Raw genomic sequence first — 24,064 nt, 5'->3', positions numbered from 1 at the left:
AAGAAAAAGAGATAAAACATGAGGTGAGAAGATCCTGAGTTCCTTCTGAGGACTTTCTGATCCTGTTTCTTTAAACCGAAGGGCAAATTAAGGGAAAGATTAACAAAAAGAATAGGAAAGACAGAAAATGCTATAGTCTGTCTCTAATATGTATATCATCACTTCAAACAGAGGAGTAAGCTCTTCATTTTGGCAGCTACTGGAGGAGGTGAACAGCAGAGAGACCCACAGGAATATGCTGAGGATGTTGCTTTCAGCTGGCCAAAAGCACAAGCAGTGTTTTGAGGGATGCAGTCCTGTCTGGCTGGACCAACATTCTTGGTTTTGTCTAGCCAGTGTACAGAGTAGGGGAGTAAGGTAAGACTGAGGCAGAGACACACAGGTGTCTACTGTGCAGGTGACTGTGCACTGGAAGAGTTTGCCCAGAGAGATGGTGGAGTTACCCTTACTGGAGATATTCAAGAACCATCTGCATGCAAACCTGTGCAATGTTCTCTGTGATGACCCTACTTGAGCAGGGAAGAACAGATGACCCACTGTGGTCCCTTCCAACCTTACCCACTTTGTGATTCTGTGTGATTCTGTGTCTTGAAAGCACAGGTTTCAAGACCTTTGGACAGAAGGTCAAACAATCCAAAGCCACAGTTACTGCATTTTAGAAATTTTTTCCTCCCCTTGTATGTATGACAAGAGGAAATTATAACAAGAAAGAAGTGTAAAAGAAGCAGGAAGCCTCCTCATTTCAAGATTTGGTTGTCTTTGATGTGGAAACCACTCCAACTCCTTCCTGGTCCTGTGCAGGATACCCAAAGAGTCACACCATGTGAGACCATTTTCTAAATAATTCTTGAACTCAGACAGGCTTGATGCCATTATCACTTCCCTGGAGAGCCTGTTCCAGTGCTCAGCACCCCTCTAGATTAAAAACCTTTTCCTGATATCTAAGTCAATCCTCCCCTGGTTCAGCTTCATGCCATTTCCTTCAGTCTTGTCACTGGTCACAAGAGCAAAGAGATCTGTACCTGCCCCCCACTTCTCCTCATGAGGATGATGAAGACCACGAGCTCTCCCCTCAGTCTCCTCTTCTCCAGGTTGATTTTGGACCAAGTGACCTCAGCCACTCCTCATACAGTTTCCCACCAGACACTTCACCTCCTTCATTGCCCTCCTTTGGACTTCTTCCAATAGCTTAATATCTTTCTTACATTGTGGTGCCCAAAACTGCACACAATATTCAAGGTAAGGCCGCACCAGTGCAGAGCAGAGCGGGACAATCACCTTCCGTGACCGGCTGATGATGCTTTGCCTGATGCCCCCCAAGTTGGCCCTCCTGGCTGCTGAGGCAGTGCTGATTCATATTCAACTCACCATCGACCAGGACACCCACGTCCCTTTCCATAGCACTGCTCTCCATCCTCTTGTTGCCTGGTTTTTACACGCAACCAGGGTTGTCCCATCCTAGGTGCAGAATCCGGCACTTGCTCTTGTTAAACTTCATATCGTTGGTGATTGCCCATCTCTCTAATTTGTCAAGGCCTCTCTGCCCCTGAGGGAGTCAACAGCTTTGCCTGTCATCAAATTTATTAGATAATGGCAAATTAAAGACATTCTCCAAAAAAAGAGAAATAAATTTAAACTAGAGTTAGCAATATAATGTTTTGTGTATTGATAGTGAATTGTTCTTTCACTTCTGAAGTACTTAAATAATTCAATGTGGTAAACCTGCAACATAAATATATCTACTGACACCAGCATGCTTTGATCTCCTTAATACTGGCAGGCCTCTGTTGCCTCCCACTCTTGATTTTGTTAACCATAATTTAAGCAGCAATCCTTTCAAGATAAAAGGGTTACAACTTTATGAAAATATTCTCTTACAGAATTCAAACAACTATTCGTAAAGCTTGTCAGGCAGCTTTACTTCCCTTGTACTTGCACAGCACAAGAGCCTGAAATCCTGGGTCTGTGCTGAGCAATTCACTCATGTGAGCCAGTAGCAGTTCCTGGGGACAGAGGCCAGTTGTGGGATGATGCCAAAACCTCTTGCTCTGATAAGCTGTGGGTGTGACATCACCATGTGTGCTGGTTTTGCACAAACACATGCTGCAGGAAGTGCCACTGTGGATGCTCACGCCTTGAGCAGCCCAGAGCTCTAACAAGCCACCCCTGCAATGCCTCTGCAGGAACAGTCCGGGCTGACCGCAATCCCTAGGATCAGGGGAGAAGCTGAGTGCACTTCTACCTGGATAAAAAGATAGGCAAGCAAGCCTGAAATACATGGAAATAGCATGTTAGTTATCTTTGAACTGATTTTCCTATATAAAAATGAATAAAATAAATATTTCTTAACTATTTTCCCTATATTCTTATGACGTATGGCTGCTTAATACTGCCAGAAAAGACCTTTTTTTCATCCATTTATTTTTTTGAACTCTAAACCAGCACATTTTATTTCTCATATTTTGTCTTAATTTTTTTTACAGTTCAAGTTTACAAAGTTTTCTTTACTGCTCCAAGCACCTGTAAAACATTCATTTTAAATTAATGAGAAACAAAATTTTAGGCTATTTGAATCACTATTCTGTTTTTACATAGAATACCAGTTTTTCATCTTACTTAGTGAATCTGGCTTATACAGTGATTGTTTAGATAAAAGGATGTCAGCTGAAGTAATTCAAACTCCAATTTATAACTGGAACATAAATATGGATGAAATGTGGTGTTTCTGAAAAAATACCTCAGTTAACTTGTAAGAGGAACTAACTTCCTTCAATATGTTTAGGAAGGTCTACAAGTCATTGATTTAAAAAATGGTCTTTCTTTCAAATTCGTTATGACTAAATCCTAAATATTTAGTATTATGTAATAATGTAACGAAAGTGTAAAGCTACAGACAGCAGAAAAACTAATTTTTGTCTTAGTTATAACACAACTTCAATTATTGCATCACTCATGGTGATAATTTATATTATCATCTTTCTAGCACAAATAGCTCCAACTTGTAATGAAGTTAGTGACATTGAGCCATTGAGGATGTTGTTAAAATTAGTTTTCAATTATTTATTTGTAAGTATGCAAATCTTTGAACACTCAATGATGCTGAACAATATTACTTAGTGAATTACTACATTTACTAATTCTGTACAATTAGTACCCTCAGATATTCAGATATTGGAGTTAAAAGTTTTAGATATTGAAAAGAGGTTAGTTACTTTTTTTCTTTGCCTTTGATTAATTGCTTAGGTGCTGGTAGGAACAATGCTCCCTTACATGTTTAAATGGGTAGAACTCTCATGCAGCAAGTGTTTTCATTTTTTTTTTTTTATATAAAGGTCAATATGATAATAATAAACAAAAATGTGGCAACCAGGGACTTTCTTTGAGAAGATCTCATGGTGTTTCTTCTCACAAGATTTGAGCCATAAGCAAGGAATTTTTCCCTTAGGCAACCAGGTTATCTTGTACTTTTGAATTCCAATTTATTAACTCCCTGGTGCTCTCCCAGGCAGATGTTTGTTGAAAACAGGAGCACAGTCTCATGTGAATCATATAAATGGAGAGCTGTGTTGTAACAGACAAAACCACCCAAGCAAGACATAGAAAACTAGCATAAGAGATGCATATTTCATGTGATACTATACACTCTTTTTTCTTTAAAAAAAAAAAAAATCACCTTTAACAGTGCAGCATGCTCAATTTTGGGTCAATTATGTAATTTCTAGTGCATTTTCTTAGTGGGATAGTAATGTTAGCTTATTTGTTGCCAATAGATGGCAGTGATCACTCAGTTTGCTTCAGGAGTAAAAATTGTGTTACAAACGTCAGGTGTCCATAGATGAGTAGGTATTTAGGCAGATCCTTCTGTAAATCCCAAAGCTATTGCTCTTATTATTGGGCTTTTAACCAGGACATTACCATACCTTCATAAGTTCCAATGCCAGATAGTCCTTGGATTAAGAAAACCTCTTTTGATGCCTACTTTGAGATCTATTCCATGGCCTGGTGTCAGCCTACTGGACTGAAGCCTTCTCAGCTATTCATTCCATCTCAGGAGGCATGCAGGCAGGTGTACTGCCTTTGCTACCACATATTACATGGTTTGTAGGCATCTCTTCTCTGCAGCCTTCCCTTTCTGATGTGTCTCTCTCACGCAGCTGCCAAGGGTGACTCAGCAGACAGAAACCACTTTCTTTGGAAAGGTACAGTCAAAAGCAGAGTTGATGGACAAGAATCTTTTGGGGATGTGAATGGCAAATTTTCTGAATAGATGGGTTTGTGTCACTGGTGATGCAAAGAATCTCCTCAGCTGGTGTATGAGATAGATTCAAAATTTCTCCTTTCCCTTCCTGTAAGCAAAACAGAAATCAGCAGGGATTGCTGTGCTATCAGCATGAAAGCAACAGAAGAGAAAAGTAAATCCTCACCAAGTCACTGTTAGTTTTTTTTCTGATCCAGATGCTACCTACTGGGCTTGAGTCCTCTGTAGCTTTCATCAGTACGGATGTATTTTCTTGAGTGACTCAGAGCACGCAAACATTCACTCCTCACAAAGATCTGTCAGCCTCTTGAAGGGTTTGAGTATGCAAATGGTGAAATATGCAACATATTCAAAATTTTTTCTTCCAGCACTTGCACAGCTTGCTGAGACACAAGGTGACTTCAGCTCAGTCTTATCTCTGACAGCTGTATCTTCCCGAAGCATATTTCAGTCCTTATCAAAACATCTTGTAGCTTTGGTAAAGGAGTTAATTGTTTTCTTTAGCTACTTTCATGGCCACTGTCAGTTGTTTACTTTTCATTGGTTTAGAGGAAAATGGACCCCTCCCAAACATTTCTTGAATTTTCAGGAGCCTTTGAATTGACTAATCACCACAGACTCATTAGGCTTAGACATTTAACTTCTCCTTTAAATACCTAAGTAAAATCTCTAGATCTTCAAAATGCCACACTTATCTGTCACCTAAACTTAGTTCCATCTGTAGTCTGAAAACATTTCTGTGTCCATAGAATCCTCAAATCAACTAGATCAGCTAGATCAGCTAGACACCATCATTGTACCAGAGTTCCAGCAAAATTAACAAATGAGGAGTTCCTCCTGAGACTTGAATGAAGTAACTCTCAGAACATTGTTTGCACACACAGTAGCAAAGGAGAAGCAACAATGGCAGCATTTTTTTACTCATTAACACAGTGGTTAGAAATTTACCCAGAATGAAGAAAATCAAGGCTAACTCCCTTTTCTGCCAGAAAATGAAAATTTCCCAGCTGCTCCAGTCTGTATAGCCAAAAATTCACAGGAACTCACAGGAGGCTGAACTCACTTCTCTTCTTTCCTGAAAACTTCCCAAGCTGTTAAGTCATCTTTTCTTTTCAGACCCCTTTTTCTCTTTCCTGCCACCATTTGGATTACATGAAGTTTTTTGTAACTTTAGGATAAGCATCACGGATATAAATATTGTAAGAAAGAAACACCTACTTTCCAGCCTTGAGCTAAACACCTGACTTCCTAGAGGTATTAGCGATGGCTCCAGATCCATGTCAGACACAGAAAGATAAGAGGGATATTTAACCATAATACGCCAAGTACAAGTTTGAATTTCTGCTTCATTTCTAATACAACTGGTAGCACATTTTCCCTAGTCAAAATAGTCTCCTCTACCCAAAGAACTAGGTTCTCCAGGTCTCAGCTGCAGTACTGATAAACATGAACCAGTAAATATGTGAGGAGAACTATTTAGTAATTTTGGTGTCTTAGGATGGGAATATCTCGGGGTTTAAGACAGATCACAGTAGGGATGAACAGACATTTCTCACCTACCAAGCTTCTACTGCATTAATTCAAACATGTAGATAGTAGTTTTTTCTATGTGGCTCAGTAATGCTTTAGCAAATTAGTGGGGTTTTCATTCAGATCAGAATTATCACCAAAATATCTGCTCAAGGTATTCAGTATTTGCACTCACATGCTCATCTGGAAGCCAAAGATATTACAGAAAGTAAAACTCTGCTTAGTTCATTTTTGTTGAAAGGTTTGAATGTTCCCTCTTGCCCTAATTCAGTGAATGCATCCATATGCAAGAAAACTGTGGTTTCCAGTAAGGATTATTAAATTTTTTTTGTAGCTTTAAGAAGTCTCCATGTGAGGTGGGAGGTCTTTTGTATAGTAGACAGTTTCATAGGTAACAAAAACTTGCCTGAAGGGATTCTCTATATAAATAGACAGACAAAGAGAAGGAACTGTTGCTATCTCTTTACAGATGAAACAGTAAGGTAAGAAAAAGATGAAATTGCAGGTTTTCTTATGCCCTTAGGAGCAACAAAACCTGATCAAACATCTGTGAAGTCCTATATTACCGCCTTAAGGACTGTGAAGATGATGCCACAGGAGATGCCTACTTATAGTGAAAAAATTTCGAGCAAGGTCAGAGCCTTGAGGCAGCCTTCAAGTGGCAGCTGCTGTAAATATGTAGAACATAGTTAGTGTTGGTCAAGTGGTGTGCATGTTGTATAATAAACTTTCTTTTCTGCATTATCACCGCATTCACATTTCTTCTTTTAAAGAGAAGCTGTTATTATTCATGTTAAAAGTGAGCTGGAAACTTGGATTAATTGATAGCAAATTATCTAAGATGGCAAAGATGAGGGCTATATGACTGGGTAATGAAACAGCAGATGATGTTTGATGTAAATAAATAGAGGAAATAGAGGATGATTCACAAGGGAAAAATAATTCTAACTTATAAAATTAGGCTCTCTGCTGACAATTAGCACTCAGGAGTAAGATGCTGGAGCTGTTAATAATAGCTTTATGAAACTGCAATTCAGAGCACAGAAGCAGTCAGAGAAAACCCAAACCAGTGGTTACGAATCAGTAGGAAAGAAATAGAGAAGTAAGCTTTAGAGCACAAATCACTGTTCTTCTACTTACAAATCTTTACTTTACTTACACTCTGTATCTATTCTAGTTCCCTCATCTTAGAAAGGACAAAGTAAAACTTAAATACTCAGAGGTAGACAAACACAACAGTTGAAGGTAGAGAGTATTTCCTACCCTTAGGACCAAAGAAGAACTCCTTAATATGAAAAACAGGAAAATGTGGGACATTATGCTAGAGGTCTACAATTTCATGAGTGCCACAGACATATAAGTTGGATTGTTCACTTTTTATTCTGTTACAAGGATCCAGGGAATGTGAAATTAATGTACCTTTGTCCTGTCTCCACTCCATACTGTGCATTGACTCCTTAATCTAAACCTTGAAAGAGTTTGTTGTCTTTCCTAGTAAAGGTGAGAACAAAGCCACTAAAAAGATTTGAAAACATTGGGACAGAAATATCAAGAGGAATTCTGAACACTTTGCAAGGGAAGAGACAGCAGGAATTGGAAGCAGCCTAAACACAAGATTCAAGGAAGAAGGAAGATACTGCACCCAGATAAAGACCATGGTCAAAGTTGGGAATCATAGAATCATAGAATCAGATGCGTTGGAAAGGACCTCTGAGATCATCAAGTCCAAGCCTTGATCCACTCCCACTCTAGTTACTAGACTACGGCACTAAGTGCCACAAACGGTCTCTTCTTAAATACCTCCAGGGACGGAGAATTCATCACCTCTCTGGGCAGGCCATTCCAATGCCTGATCACTCTCTCCATAAATAATTTCTTCCTAATATCCAACCTAAACCTCCCCTGGCAGAGCTTGAGACCGTGCCCTCTTGTCTTACTGATAGCTGCCTGGGAGAAGAGACCAACCCCCACCTGGCTGCAACCTCCTCTCAGGTAGTTGTAGAGAGTGATGAGGTCTCCCCTGAGCCTCCTCTTCTCCAGACGAAACAACCCCAGCTCCCTCAGCCTCTCCTCATAGGACTTGTGTTCAAGTTCCTTCACCAGCCTTGTTGCTCTTCTCTGGACCTGCTTCAGCACCTCAATGTCCTTCCTGAACTGAGGGGCCCAGAACTGGACACAGAACTCCACGTTGGCCTCACCAGCGCTGAGTACAGGGAAAGGATCACTTCCCTGCTCCTGCTGGCCACACTGTTCCTGATACAGGCCAGGATGCCATAGGCATTGATAGTCCCCAAGTTTATCAATATGTTATAGATGGTGATGGCAGTAATTTTAGCAGGTTAGTCCTTATATTATACATTAGAATGAAAAAGCAAGTTCTTCAGCTGAGGAGGTCATGAAAGAGCAGACAAGCAATGCAAAAGTGATGTCACTCAAGTATATCTTCTAAAAGTTTTAGATTTATCAATGCTAGGAAATGTGCAGGTAGATTTGGATGAATCCAGATCCTGTTACTACAGTGAATATAGCAGAATTTCTTTCCATTAAATTTATTAAATCATTTATTATTATCAAATTTATGAAATATAACCAAACTGCCTTTCATTAAATTTATACTCATGTAAATGGCACATGTTAAAATACACCAAAAATTATAAGTTAATCATAGGATCTCCTCCTGTGCTAGAGAAATTAGGAGCAATGCCATTTTATTCTTTCACTCGCTACGATACCTGTATTACTTAATTTCTCCTCATGTATAAATCTGTGTTTAGTTTCTCAATAGATATCTTTTCTGCTTTGAGTCTAAAGTATCAGCCATATTTTTTGACATGTGTTTCATTGGATTTTATTCTAGTGTAACATTTTAACTCGGCTGTGGCCCAGACTTTCACAGCTGACTCATTGCAAGACATCCATAAATAATGTAATTTATGACACAGTTAAAGCCATCAAGACAAGATGGCAGGAAGTTTTTTGAGATCAGAACACCTTTTTTCATATGAGTCTTGATAGGTGGCAGAGATTTCTCTTTGACCTTTTTAGAAAGGAGTTTGGACTTTTCACTCTTAATCTCCAGCTACAGATTGCCTCGATTTCTTGAGTCTCCAGTCAGTGAGAGAACAGTTGACAAAACGGCCATACTGCAGTTTATTTATGAATTCCATTGGTTTCTCATTCACTTCTGAATAATTCCAGAGTCATTATTGATTACTTTAAATCTTCATGAGTTTTTTTTGTTTCAGAAACATAAGAGTCTACCTTGTTTTTTCATCTGTTACAGTAGCTCTGAAACATTTATGCTCTTCATATAATTGGCTTCAGAAGAACTCTTATGGTTTTATTGACTTCTAGATCAGAGTGCCAGATTTGTTGCTGTCATCTAACATAAGTCTGAAAGGAAAAGAAGACATTAAGAGACTGAAAATACACTTTTCAAATTTTGAATTCTTGGGGAAAAAAATTATTAGATATTTAATTCCATACTGTGATCTATAACAGGCATATTTTACAATGCACCTAATGTATTAGAATCAATCCATTCATAATAACTATTAGTAAAACAAGATTAGTTCTTAAGCACAGGGGTCAAACAATCTATTGCTTCTAAGTGTACCACTTGTGATTTAGTGAAAGATGTATAGAGAGAATACAACAGTTCAGCAATGATATAACCTATATTTGAATGAGAAACAGTCTCCTAATTAATGAGGTCCCATGCATAATGTGCAGGCTTTTAAAAGAGAAAATCGACCCAGAGTAGTCACTGACAGAAATGTATTTCGGTTCTTTGTTGGTATCTCTTTAGAAAAGCAAATAATTCCGTGGGTTTCAAAGATCAGAGAGCTCCTCTGTTCATTTCTGTTTTATAGCAGATATTGTATTTGAGTTGGCAAAATACTTCATTGAAAAATTAGTTGAGTTAATAAGTAAGAATCATTGTCTTTTACCAAATGTACTAGGATGGGAGAGAAGGCAAAGGGATATAACCCAAGAGCAGTGCTATCACCACTTCACCAGTCAGGATCATTTCCAGGTCACACAGAGAAGTTGTAGTGGATGCTGACCCTGTTAACTGCATGTGGCTTAGCTCCTTTGGTAACTTTTTTAATATTTCTTCTCTCTCATGTGTTCTATTCATTGACATAACTAGAAGAAAATTTACAGAAGACTAGGGTCTTGGTTTAAATCTATTTATTTCAAAGGAAAGGCTATATTAAAATAAAAAATCAAGGTCAAAATGCCATAAAACAACAAATGCATTTTAATATTTCACTCATAATTTGTAATTGTTGTATCTGATCTGTCCTGGAATAGTTATCTTATTGATCATAGACTTGTTCAGTCATGACAGATATACAATACCTTTCCTGCTTTCTGGCTAACTTGCTAAGACTCTAATTATAAAAATCTCACTTGTGAGCCCCATATATTTCATATTAATACATAAATATTAAAATACAAAACAATCTCTCCATAAACAGGAATTAAATCTTAGAAGAATCAACATGGTCTCAAGCATATAAATAGGGATTATAAACTCAAATTTCTTAAAGCACTTTCTATTAAAACACTGTGCACAGTTCTAACCTAGTAAGTTTAGAAAGAGTAAATGTAATAAAGGTCACACTAACTACCAAGACAAATTTATCAGCTGAGGAAAATAATTCATCACTAGCTCTAACTAAATTTTGAAATTACTAGAGCTAGAGTTAACAAAGTTATGAAGAATGTGAACCACTGCAAATAGCAAAAAAGGTGGTCAAAACAGTAATATTACAGCCACAGACTTTAGGGATATACAACTTATTGATAAAAAAAAAAAATTATTTACATGGCTCACATACCAACATTCACTTGGGAATCCAAATGCCCTAAATAGGACAACAGTTCCCTAGTGGGTAAAATGCGTATTGCCTTCAAGACACAATATCTGTGATCCACTTCCTTTTGGACTCTGTCTCAGTCCAATCAAGAGAATGATCAAGTCAGACGACCTTCATTTCAGGAAGGAGGTGCTGGGAAAGTAAGTTTCACAACTGCCCCGTTCCCTCTTACTTCTCTTGCCACTTTTGTTTCAAAAGGGACCTGTGCCTTTTGAAAGTCTTCTCTGCAGTTACCCATTGTAGTCAGTAGAGACATGTAAAATTCACGACCAGGAAAGATTTCACACTCATTGAACTACCTGTTGCACTGACTGTGAGGGACGGTCAGTGACAGCACAAGTGGCTGGTACCTAAAGAAACAAAGGTTGATTCACCTCATAAAGGAAGGGGTCTGCAGTAATGCCCAAGGGAAAACTGGGGATTGTGCCAAGTGAACTTCAGGTTGGGATCACAGAGTGAGCTTTTCTGTAAACCTCAAGTTTTCAATTTCACCAAAAGTTTTCAGATGCAGCTCTAATTTAAAGGTGTGACATGTTTTACTGAATGAAGTCCACCAAAATTAATGTAAACCCCACAAGTGGATATGGAACAAGGCAATGAGGGTCCAATGGATTATACAACAGAAGAAACCTGGTTGTGAAACACTTGTGCATAATCTCTCAAAATTATAGCAACATCAGTCCATTGCACTCAGTGCAGTATATTTAAATTCACTAATTTTCTTTGATTTGATTGTGGTTCCATTGCTGTTTAAAACATATATCAAAATAATCTTTTTACTTTGCCATTATGTTTAGCAATATAGAATCATAGAGTTGTTAAGGTTGAAAAAGACCTCTAAAATCATTGAGTTGAACTTTTAATGCAGCACCATCTTTTTCATCACTAAACCATGTTCCCACATGCCGCATCCACAAGTCCATCCAGGGATGATAACTTGACCACTTTTATGGGCAGCCTGTTCCAATGTCTGACAACCATTTAGCTGAAGAAATTTTTCCTAATATACATCCTAAACCTCCCCTGAAACTTGAGGTTATTTCCTCATGTCCTGTCACTTGTTATCTGGGAGAATAGACTAGCTCCCAGCTCACTACAAGCTGTGTAGTAGCTGTAGAGAGCGAGAAGGTTCCAGTCAAGCCTCCTTTTCTCCAGGGTGGACAACTCCAGTTCCTTCCACCACTCCTCACAAGACTTGTGATTTAGCACTTTCACAAGTTTTGTTGCCCTTCACTGGATGCAGTCCAGCACCTCAATGGTGCTATTGATTAGGATTTCTTTCACTTACTTTGATGATTTTTACATAGCTTTTTTTACAAGGTTTTGACATAGTCAACGTGTTATTTTCCACACCTATCAACCTTTCACTGTTGTCATATTCTTCCTTGGGCAAGTGGTTGTGAATGATTTGCTGTTCCCCAGACTTATTCTGACATGAAACTGAAAAGGTTTCTACTCTATTGTTTTTTTTCCAGTGTTTCCCTTTTTCTTTGGTGTTAATTCTGACTTGTCACCCACCAGACTGAGATGCAGAACACAGAATAAAGGAGGTCAGGTCAGTGGGTTTTGGCAAGTAGAATCTAGGCATCACTGGGGTTGTGCTGAGTTTACTAGTTTGAGGGGAAAAAGAAGATGGCATATGAAAGATCCATTTAGCTATGTGTTCCAGCATGACGTTCCATACAGAGCATTCCTTTCTGTAAGGTTCCTAGAGCTCTTTCCACTGTTCTGAGCTTCTCAAGAGTGAAATTAATCAATTCATCTAAGGAATGCTCAAACTTGAAGAAGTCTTAACATTTTTCTTTGAGGGTCTCCTGGGAATACAGTGCCAGTCCATTCAGCAATAAGGGCAATAGTATGCATCATTCAGGTAAGAGTTACTGAGCAAACTCCTGTGTTTTACCTAAAGCTGACAGGGAGCTCTGAGTACCTGACTGCTTTTGTGGGGTTTTGACCTGCCACTCAGCCACTCTATGAGCCATTTATCTGCAAAATGGGGTAAAATTGCTTGAGTAGCACGCTGAGATCCTCAGCTGAGAGACTTTACGTAGTGCAGTTGTACTGTTCCCAGGCTAAGCAGTAACCTCTGAAAGCCAGCAGCAATAGCTCCATTCTCAGCACCTGATGCCTGGAGGAATGGCACTGTGTGCGCAGGAATTGTGAAACTGTCTTCTCTGGAGGTAGCCTGCAGCTAGTAAATGCTTCCTCTTCCATCAGCAAAGACGAAAGCACAGTGAGGTTATGCCTTGCAGGCACAACAGAAATGGCACTGCCATCCCCATCATCCTTCCATTACAGGTCATAATGCTGCTCTTCTAATTGCCTTATATATGGGTTGATATCATTGGCACCATGGGAAGCATGGTGTCTGCTGTCTGCTTTTAGAGAAGATTAGCGTTACTTTTTCTGTTTGCAGTTCTCAAGCTTCCTCTTCTCATAAGAAAGGAGAGCTGGAAGTGATTATCACATAACATCTAGTCTCTCATCCTTTTCTAAAACACACCACTGGCATTTCTGACAGATATCTGTACAGTCTACTCTGAAGAGCCGACAGCAGCAGGAGAACATCCCATCTCTATAAGCAAACTACTTCAGTGCTGTAAGAAAGTTTTATTCCCACATAATTTATTGTCAATGATTATAACTTAAACCCTTTATTCCTAGTCCCACATAAAAGAGGGTGAGTGCTTATTCTTCCATATCTACCTTTAACATAACTGAAGACTATTATCAAACCTTCCTCAAATCTTCACTTCCCACCTATCTTTAGAGAAGATAAGTGACTGTTTTCTGAGGGCCCATGGCATAGTAGGAGCCCAGGAGAATCTTTCTGCCTTTTTATTCTGCAGGAGAATTCTCCTGACCACTGTTGCAGCCTTGCCTCTGGTTATGGCTGGTAAAACAACAAAGTCTGCACCATCTCCTGAAATATATAAATATTTTAGATTTTAAAGACAAAAGTTACTGTCTAGAAATATTAAATTATATCACAAAGAATTATCTAACCCTTGAACCAGGTTTTAAAATGTGATTCACTGAAGACATCAATCAATGATAGAAACAAGCATTTTTTCCAGGAAGGTAGAAATTCCTTAATAGAAGACTAAGGCAGATAAAAAAAGATCTGTCTCTTAAATCATCGTCTACCTTACAGAAAAGACAAGAATCTATAACATTGCTGCATTACTGAAATTACCTATTAGAGTCCTTTGAGAATTTTCCTTAAGACTTTTGAAACATTAAGACTGAGAAAGGAACAGGACTCAAAGTGCTCTTGATTTTCATCTTGTGTTATTTAACTTGAAAGTAAAGATAAAGCAAGACAGTGAATTCAGCTGGAGGCATTATTTTTGGAAGATATATTTACTTGAAATAATCTGACACTAGCAGTTAGGAAAAAAAGAGGAATTTTACTGAAAAATTATCAGCATTTTCACAGATCTGAGGCTCTTGTTAGTGTTGCTTTGCCTTATTTAGCAATTCTGACTCGAGCTTCGTGAAGAGGCATACTGGAAAGGATTCCACCGAAAACTGGTTTTCTCAAAATCCCCTTCTTTTTCCTTTGCTCTTCTGTCTGAACTGTATTAGATGTTGATCCCAAGCACGACTCTTTCAGTACCTGTCCATCTACAAACAACGTATTTGGGTAGCAAACAGATATGAAGAATAAGAGTTGTTACTTAGTGACCAAATCCCTATTCTGCTGCATGGTGAAAAACAGACTAAAGGCACAGTGTTATCTCTAGAAAGCTCCAAATGATGTCACTATAAGGGAAAGGGATTGAGGTTTTCCCATAGAAATGGTATCTCCCTGTTCATGTAAGCTAAAGTGAAATGAAAGACTGCCATCACTGTGTAGATGATATACTACCCATGAAAGATGGATTTTCTCTCTTTTACTAAATACTCAGAAGTCCACAGAGAAAGGGGATATGATCACAGTAATAAATTTTATATCTCTATTGCTCTGATTTTCTGTCTAAGAATTGTAAATCACTTTTAAAATAGAAGCTTAACACAGAAGAAAAGGCAGTTCCCATTGGTACCTCTCTGTGACCTGACAGGTTATGAAATAGACTCATAGAACAAACCTGTGTAATCTCTCAAGAAAAGGCACTGTGTTGCATGGTGTAAATTTCTGCTGGATAACCGGTAAGAAAGGCTAAAACTCCTTAATTCCTCAGTGAACTTCTTAAGCCCACTCAAGAAAAAGCACTGGGCAGACAGGAGAAAGATGCAACTTTCCCTCTCCACCATTTTACGCTGCTTGCCAACCATGCAAAAAACCTCTATGTATTACAGTAAGAGGCTAAACTACCAATGTCCTTGAGCCCTTTGACACTATCTGTACAGGTACCTCTTACAACTGGCATCTTCACCTTCAGCACATTGCTTATTTGCCCTGTCAGCCCGACATACCAGTCCAAAAATTTAAGGGGGAAAATATCTATGATTAAAAAATGGAATAAAGATTGGTAATATACCAATGACATTATTACATTTTTAATGAGATTCATCAGTTTATTTTGATATATTCTCAGCCTCAGGGGGATTATACAGAATTGTTAATCTGATATTGAATTGAGTTGTTATTATTGGTACTTTCTGAAAAATATTCTGAATCTCTTCTTAATCAACTAAGAATTAGGAATCTGCTTTCTTACAAGCTTGATTATATCTCAGAGTACTAACTGGGAAAAGTTGGGAAGAAACTACTAGCATAGTAAAAAAAGCTGTCAAACAAGTAAAATTTTCTCTTCTTAAACCTGATGCCTAAACCTAGGGCCAAACCTTTCATTGATGGTTTTGTAAAGGTGGACAAAAGTTATGCTTAGGTCCCTGAAATCAAGCAAAGTCTGGAAAAAATCTGGAAAGAGAAAAAGAGTTGAAGTCAGTATTCACATACGCAAGTTTGCAAATTTTGGGATTTAAATATTACCTCTTACGACCAGAAAATAAAACCAACCATACACAGACTAAATTTCTCTTAAAAATGAATGATCTTCAATCACTAGAAGGTGTGACACTTCTGCTCTTCAGTGTTTGGCAAATAATACCCAATACATAATAAATAAGGATACCACTTGCATTTTTCTCTTTAAATCAACAGGGCACAAACTATAAGAGGGAGAAACAGATATGGCAGGCATTATACAGATACCTGTAATGTGTAATCCCCTTCCTTAGAAAGCTCATGCGCTTTATTTATAAAATATAAATATAAAAATACATAATTCTCAAATTAATTTCCTTCCCCCAAAAATCAAACCATTTTGATTCACATATATAAAAAAGTTTACCAGTGCAAGAATGAAGGTGTAAATAAACTCGGATCTAGAAAACAGGATATATCTCTGCAATATATACTAGTTTTGAAGGCTAACCCTGGTACCCAAATAATTTCTGCCAAAGCATAGGCTTATGAAAACTTTTTCAAGAGGACACTTTTCTTTTAAGCAATGAGGTTTCATTTTTTTGTGGCAGATTCTATTTTCTGTGACTAACAATTTAATTCAATCACAAAGATTCATTCAGCAATACTAAATATTATAACTCTGATGGCAGTATGAGCTGTTAAGAAACACTTCAACGTGACAGGCAGAAGTTTTAAGCCCATCATCATAAATTTAATTGCATAACATAGGGACAGGAGCTGGTTGCAGGTGTAACTCTCTCTCACTTGATGACTCATATTATTGACTCATTTTAATTATTTTAATGACTCATTGTGATGATTTCAGTAACAAATTCAGTTTGTTTTGTCAGCAACATACAGATATCAGCTAAACACTCCAGAGAGAATCAAATAACATAAGCAGCTAAAATTAAATAGAAACTTTTTTTTTTCAAAGTATTAGCATTGATGTCAAACACATAAACCCAGTTTTGTTTACAATACCTTAATTTTCTCGTGGCATTCTTCCCAGGAGAAATATGCAAAATCTTCATCATATCAAAGTAGCATTTTTGTTCCAGTAATGATTAAAAAAGTGTAATCTTTAAAATAAATCAAAGGTTTTTTTAAAAAGCTTTTAACAGTCCTAGAGTACCTACCTATATTGTTAAAGTAACATATTTTTCTCTTTCTTATTAACTTCTTTCCCATCTCAGATAAGAAAATATTTAACAGAAAAGCAGACTTCCTGATTACACAGCTGACTATAAAAGTACTGATTTTTGGTCTGATCTATTTTCCTTTTCAGAAAGAAGTTTTATCCAGATCTGCAGGTAACGTGTCTAAAGAGCACCCCCTTGGAAATGCTCTCGTTCTTTCTGTAGTAAATAGAATGATGACTAGAAAGCAGATGAATAGAAAGAAAAACTCTTCAGAGTTCAGCACAGTGCAAAGTACCATGCAAAATACTATGTTGGAAAGACAGTGATGGCAAAATAGGTCAAAATGAGTGACATGTTTTCATTGTTGAAACCACATCACTTTGATTTAAAAGTAATACCTAGCCTGATGAAAAGTTACCAAAATAAATGTAACAAAACACACACGGATCAAAGTTAGTTGGAAAAGGCAGGTTTTTTGCTAGACCTGAATCTCCTGAAACCATTGCATCCCAGGCAGTATTGTTATAAGTCAGGTAATTTCACCTTAATAGCAATTTAACTACATGATCTATTAGTTTGAGCACTCCACCCTAATGCCTGACCCCAATTGCCCCATATACCAAGGAGGTTTCTTCTCAGAAGCAAGTACTAAGCTGAAGTTTACTGTGCTGCAGGAGATTAGGTTATCATTTGAACTTCTGGAAGAATTCAGCGTTAGCAGACAGATCTGGGCTTTCTGTCGTGCAAGGCATTCTAACACTAGGCCTAAAGTAGCCACTACGGGATGAGATCCTAGTGGTTGCAAAGACTGCAATATTAGCAGCAGCAGAAACAAAAAAATTGTAGAATCATAGAAGGGACCCACAGGCGTCATCAAAATTCAGCTCCTGGCCCTGAATTTTGTAGGACAGCCCCACAAATCACATCATGTGACTGAGAGCATTGTCCAAACACTTGAACTCTGGTGGGTTTGGTGCCATGACCAAACAGCCTCCTCCCTGGGGAGGCTGTTCCAGTGACCAACCACCCTCTGGGTGAAGAACCTTTTTCTTATACCTAGCCTAAATCTCCCCTGACACAGCTTCATGCCATTTGCTTGGGTCCTGCCCAAGGGAATCCTTCCTACTCAGAAAATAGAAGAAAAAACAAACAACAAAACCTGAACGAACAAACAAAAAAACCCACACCAAAAAAAAAGAACACAAAATAAATCAAATTAGGAAGAAAAAACATCTCACCTTTGCCCAGCATTAAAAAAACTGGTCTCCAAGGGATAGATATTAATTTATTGATATACTATAGATGGTTTAATCATCTATGAAGGTTCTTTTCTTTTATTACTGGGGCGCATGGGGTCTGCGTGGATTTATATATACATACCCTATTTATTTGTAAGTTGGATCAGTATGCTGTCATATCATTGCCATTTTAATTTCCACTTACATGGGCAGCAGAGTGACAGAAAAGCCAAAGGCTCTGTCGCAAAGTTATTTCCTGAAACTTCTTTTTCCTGCTTTAAGTTACTGTGAATTGAAAAGACTACCATAATCACATGAGGATTAGTTAACTACTGTGAATACATGGAAAGCACTATCCAGATAGATAGCTTTCTATTTTTTTTTCTGTGTTTGCAGTCACAAACCAACTGGAAAATTGCACATAATTCAGGAAGAGTCCACATCTTCCAGAAACCAAATGCAGTGTAAAGGATTTCATGACTGACTTTAAAACTCATTACCACTAACTACTCTTGGCAAACAATTCCTTGATGATCTGATAGCTCTGGTTTTTTGATTATTTTTCTTTTATAAATTGCAGTTATGCATTTTCCTGTGCTTTTCTGTTCATAAAACAGATGATCGGAAGTATTTTAATACATATTTTCTGATCTCTGACATCATGGAACCTTCACAGACTCTTAATTTATAGAAATTCAAGTTATTTCTCATACCTAGGTCAAACTGTCTTTTTTTTTTTTTCCAATCTTTATCTTCTGTTTTCATATCAGGTCAATAATACTAAATGCTTTCTTTCATCAATCAAACAAAGCGATCTTGTCCTATTCTAAAAACTATCCCAGTAGCTCCTCCTAGCTCCACTGAGAGGGACAATACAAAGACAGGAGAGGTCCAAAAGAAAGCAGAAGTCAACCACAGTTAGAAATCCAACCAGTTTCTTTTGGACTATTCAACTGGACCCACTCCTCTTCAGTACAAGGCTTCAGATCAACAGAAATGTTTCTAAGGGTAAGTAGAGAAGATAACACCCCATTCTACTCCACTTTTTGCAATAACAAAAGCAAAATAACACATTATCATTTGATCTTTTTGATCTGGTACCATGATTAGTCTTATGGACAGAGAACTACCAATAGCTTCATTTGGGTTTTTAGTTTTCTAATAGATGTGTTCAGGGAGATAGATTTTCTGAAGGATTTATCAGTCTCAGAACCTCTTGCTCTGTATATTTTTACCACAGTATGAGTAGGGGGTAAAAAGCCAATAAAAGATAGCTAAACTTTAAAAAATCAAGTGTTAATTTACCTTGAATGAGCTGTCTGGGTCAGTGAACATCCAAAACCGTGTCTGTCACCAAATTTAGGAGTCACGTCTTTTGAAATAAAAGAATTGTTTGTTTTTGCAATGCTGTTAGTTGAGGTAGTGTAACAAGAACAGTCCATCAGCAATTGACTTCAGAAGGAAAGTACTAGCTACCTGAAAAAATACAAAGCAGGAGAAACTCAGAGCAACTGCCTGGTAAGTTTACAGCTAACCATTCTGGTGTAAGAAAACATTCTGGGGAGGAGGAATGAAACTGTAAAGCCTTTCAAGTCAGACACATTAGTGCCAGCAAACTACTCCAACCTTCAAAGTACAAAATCCCTTGAAAACTCAGTCCTCCTGCCTGCACTGGATGTACTTGTGCCCTCTACAATCACCAAATGCTTCAGCTTAATGGGGGCCTTCTATGATATAAAGTTAGAACCTAAAGAAAAAATGCCTTTGAAACGGTGCCAACAGGAAGAGTTGTGAACAAGCCTTTTGAAAAGGACATTATCAGCTGTAAACTAGCATATGATGAATATGTCCTAACACAGCTAAGTCCAGTCTATATTTGTAATGATCAAAAACCATAACAGTGTGGGAAATTTGTGATCAGTTCATTTTTCAAGTAAAAAGGTAGAATAGCAACATAAGTTTTGGCATAGAGGATGGACTGCCTAAGAGGAAATGGATCCCTTCAATTCTTTGAGGACAAGAGCTGACTGCATTATGCAGGGCATGAGCCACACTCTGAAGATCATGTGAAGGAAGCCCTCAAAACTCCTCCCTGTTATACCTGCCCCCTAACTAGATAGCAGCTTCCAGAATTCAGAAGTCCCTTTTTGTCATTTTCTCAGCTGGACTAAAGTATATTTTTACATTGAAAACATGGAGCAGGTTGGGCTATGGATTCTTTTTTGGAAGAAACTGGGTTGATTTGAAAAAAATGGAGAAGTTCAGACATTTGGCTATTTACAAATACACATAAAACATTCAATTCCATGGTTCAAGGTGCTTTTTTTTAAAAAAAGTAATCACAAGATTACAAGGCCCGGGAGTTCTTAACTCTAATGACATTACAAAACAGCCAGCATACCAGTACTTTTTTTTCCTTTTTTTTTCCTCTTTTCTGATCAAGTTGTGAAAAAAAATGAAAAAGCATGGCAAAGTCCTGATATCAAATAAAAACCTACTATTTGATCTCCTGCAGCCAGACTTTCATCTCATGAATTTTTATAACATGGTCAAGAGTTATACCCAGTTATTGTTCAACTAGTCTAACATCCCCTTGATAGCAAACCCTTGAGATTCAGTATAAATCAGCACCCAGAACCATGAAAGGATTCTTGGGAAACTTCTAAGTCATCAACTCTGTTAGAAATAAGGAATGTGATTAAAGAAAACAAAAATATAAGCAAGCCCTCACAATATTGTACTTTTCTTCCTAAAACTTTCCTTTATCATTGCAAATTAAACAATTCACACAGTATCTTTTTTCCTCTTTTTCACGCCTTGTTCACAAGCACATATTGCATCTGTCTTCTCCTCCAAATTCCTTGCTGCCTCCGGAGCTGTTGAAGCCTTATCTTCACCTTTTTGATATTTCCTGACTGCCAGTATACCTCACACATCTGTTTTCCCAGAGCAACAGATGTTGTCGCTCAACGAAGACAACAGTCTGTATGTTTAGGCTATGAAGTGCAGAAAAAGCATTTAGAGCTAGTTTCTGCTTTTTCTCACAAGATACTTCAAAAATATAAATGCTGCAAATAAAATGTATTTCCAGTGCATATGCCCAGGGATAAAAAAGCAAGGCAAACTGCAATGTACCTAGATCATTCTTGCTGCTCAAGAGGGCAAAAGGTGGTGTCTTTCTCATACAGAAAAAAATCAAGGCTTTAGCCCTCAAGTGGCTATTAATTGCATGTAATTATATCCAATATAATTATTTTATTTTGAACAAGATAGTAATGTAGGATGCGTTAATCCACACTAATTGCATTAATGTGATCCTGTTCAATTCCCTTGTGTTCTGCTTTTGGGCCTTGTTGCTCAAGAACATAGTGCAGATTTAGAAACAAAATACCTCCAAACTGAGACAGATAAAATAGATTTCATCTGACATCTAGCAACCCAGGTAGAAGTGCTCAGAGATTATCATTCTGCTCACAACTGTCATTTCCCCTCACGACTGCTAAGTTATTTTCATGTGTTAAATCCCTTCCTGAGATTTTAATAACATTTTAAATTAATCCATGTCTTCAGTGAAACCATAGGTGTGCCCTATATGTGCCTGCAGTACACCTTGAAAGTTATGTGGCTCCTAAAAGCCACGTAGAAGAGTTCCTAAGTTCTGCTTAAGTGGCATAACCTTGTTAGAACTTGACATAGGGATTGCTACTCAGTCACTAGAACAGTGGTCTCTAGGGGCCAGCAGTTCCCTCCCACATTTAGAAACATGCAACTGATATGTAACATGTCCAAGGAAGCAAATGCATCTCTATTCCTACGAAAATCCAGTACCTCCTCTATTACTGGTTGACATGTTTTGAATCAGGAGGATTACTTCTCTACAGCTTTCTTTTTTAACTTTTCTTCCTTCAGTTTTAAATGTGAAAATTATAGCTGTTGTATGTATATATATAGCCATACGTATAAAATGTATAAATCCTCATCAAACTCATAGGATCATAGAAGTGCTGGTTGGAAGCCACCTCTGCAGGCCATCCAGTCCAACCCCCTGATTAATGGTCCATCTCCAACACTAGAGCAGGCCTTGTCCAGTAGAGTTCTGAAAGCCTTCAAGAGCACCAATCCCAGGTCTTCCTGGCAACCTACTCTGGTGCTGCAACATACTCTAGTGCTGCACCACCTTCCTAGACAAGAAAGGCCACTCCAAATGTCCCAAGAAATGATGTGTCCCTTGCTTTGCTGTCTTCCACTAACCAAAAAAATCCTTCTCTACTGTGCTTGTAACTTCTCTTCAAGTAATCTGAGGCTGCCACAAAGTCCCCCTTAGCCTGCTCTTCAGTAGTCGTATGCTGCCATCAACAACCCTTCCCTGTCATGGTCCATTGGCACCCTTAGCCTCTCCCCACAAGTCTGCTCCCTCTAACTATCTTGGTATCTCTCCACTAGACCTTTTTTTTTTTTTTGAACCAAGAGACCCAGAGGAGGATACACTACAGCAGCTTCAGCAGGAATAATACTGTCCCGATGGTCATACTTCTTCCAAGGTATGTCAGGACAAGTTTTGCCTTACTAATGATGAAAGACCACCGTTGCCTCATGTTCATCCTTATGTCTGCTGTAACACTTAGTCCTTTTTTATTAGAGCTGCTACTCGTGTGGTTAGGCCACAGACAAGGCGTGAAGTCAGACCTGTGGGGAGCAGAGCTTTGCAAATGTCCCTGCTGAAACTCTTTTGGGGATTTTTTTGGTCCAAGCTTCAGTTATTGCAAGGTCCACCCTAATCTGGTGTCATCCACAGATCTGCTGAGGGTATGCTCTGCCACACCAGGGGAAGTACGTAGTCCACGATTTTGCCAGGAAACCAGGGCAAGGCAGCGTAAAGCTCCTCTGATCCTCTACTTAACTTTTCCCATCCACCTTCCATACTCTGTTGCTTTCAGCAGTGGTTCTCCCTCTACATCACAGACCACGATAGGGATGGTTTTCCTGCGAAGCCTGGGGAGGGTAGAAAAAAAGAAAAGTTGTGTACTTAGTCTTTTCTGCAACTTCCTTCCCTCAGTTGTCTCCCACCATTATCTGAAAGCCCACATTTTCTCTGAGCTTCTCTATGAAAAACTTGTAAAATGCCTTTTTTATGACCCCTACTACTCTAAGCTCCTGCCAGGCTTTGGCCTTCACAATTTCATATTTGCGTGTCCAACCAATGCCTTCAAACTACACCTCTGTAGCCTGTCATTTTTAACCCTTTTTATGTGCTCTTCTTCTCCATTTTGGTTCATCAAAAGCTCTTTCCTTGGTCAAATAGGCCTTTTGCCAGAATTATCTGGTTTTCTTCCAGTCCTGTAGCCTTGACTATTCACACAATATTATGTGGAACTGCTCTGAAGTTCTACAAAGAGTAGAATAAACTGCTCTTTATGCAAATATTCCCTCAATGGTACTTTATATAACAGCTCTTGAGGACAAAATACTGAGAAATTTATTGCTTGAAGAGACAGTATTTCTTATAGTTACTGCCAGGCAGTGTTCCCTGATATTCAGAAGCACAGGATGCTGCACTTCTAGGAATCATGGACAACTAGGCACAATGCCAGTGGGCATCAAGGGCATGACTGCCCGTGTCACAGTGCACTGCAAGGCATGTACCTACCTGATACTGTGGGCTCACTCTGTATCATGGTGCAGGGTCTGCCCCCACGTGTACCCTGAGCACAGAGCATCAGTAAGGGAGCCCACAGACTCCTTGCCTTCTCTGGTGTGCTTTCAGGCATTGAAAGACATCACTATCCCACTCCAGATACGTCCTGGCTGCTTCTGGGACCACACTGCATGTAAAACAGAACAGTAACAGACTATGTAATAACATGGTCTACAGACACAGGCCAGCTGTCTCTTAAGTAGAGATGTTAAAATAATATAAACAACAGAAATATAGTAAAGTGCTCTTAGAAGTAAATGTCTGTGATCCAGTAACTCAATTATCTAATTTTCTCACAGCTTTGCTGTTTGCCATCAGAACTTGTGTGCACTTCGCCCATTTGGGTTTGCTCAACAGCTATAATAAGAACTTCCTGAATTTCTGTACTCCTTCTATGGAA

Source organism: Myiozetetes cayanensis, unplaced genomic scaffold (genome assembly GCF_022539395.1).
Source record: "Myiozetetes cayanensis isolate MyiCay16 unplaced genomic scaffold, myiCay2020 scf1, whole genome shotgun sequence".
Taxonomy (NCBI): Eukaryota; Metazoa; Chordata; class Aves; order Passeriformes; family Tyrannidae; genus Myiozetetes; species Myiozetetes cayanensis.
This window is presented reverse-complemented; position numbering follows the sequence as displayed.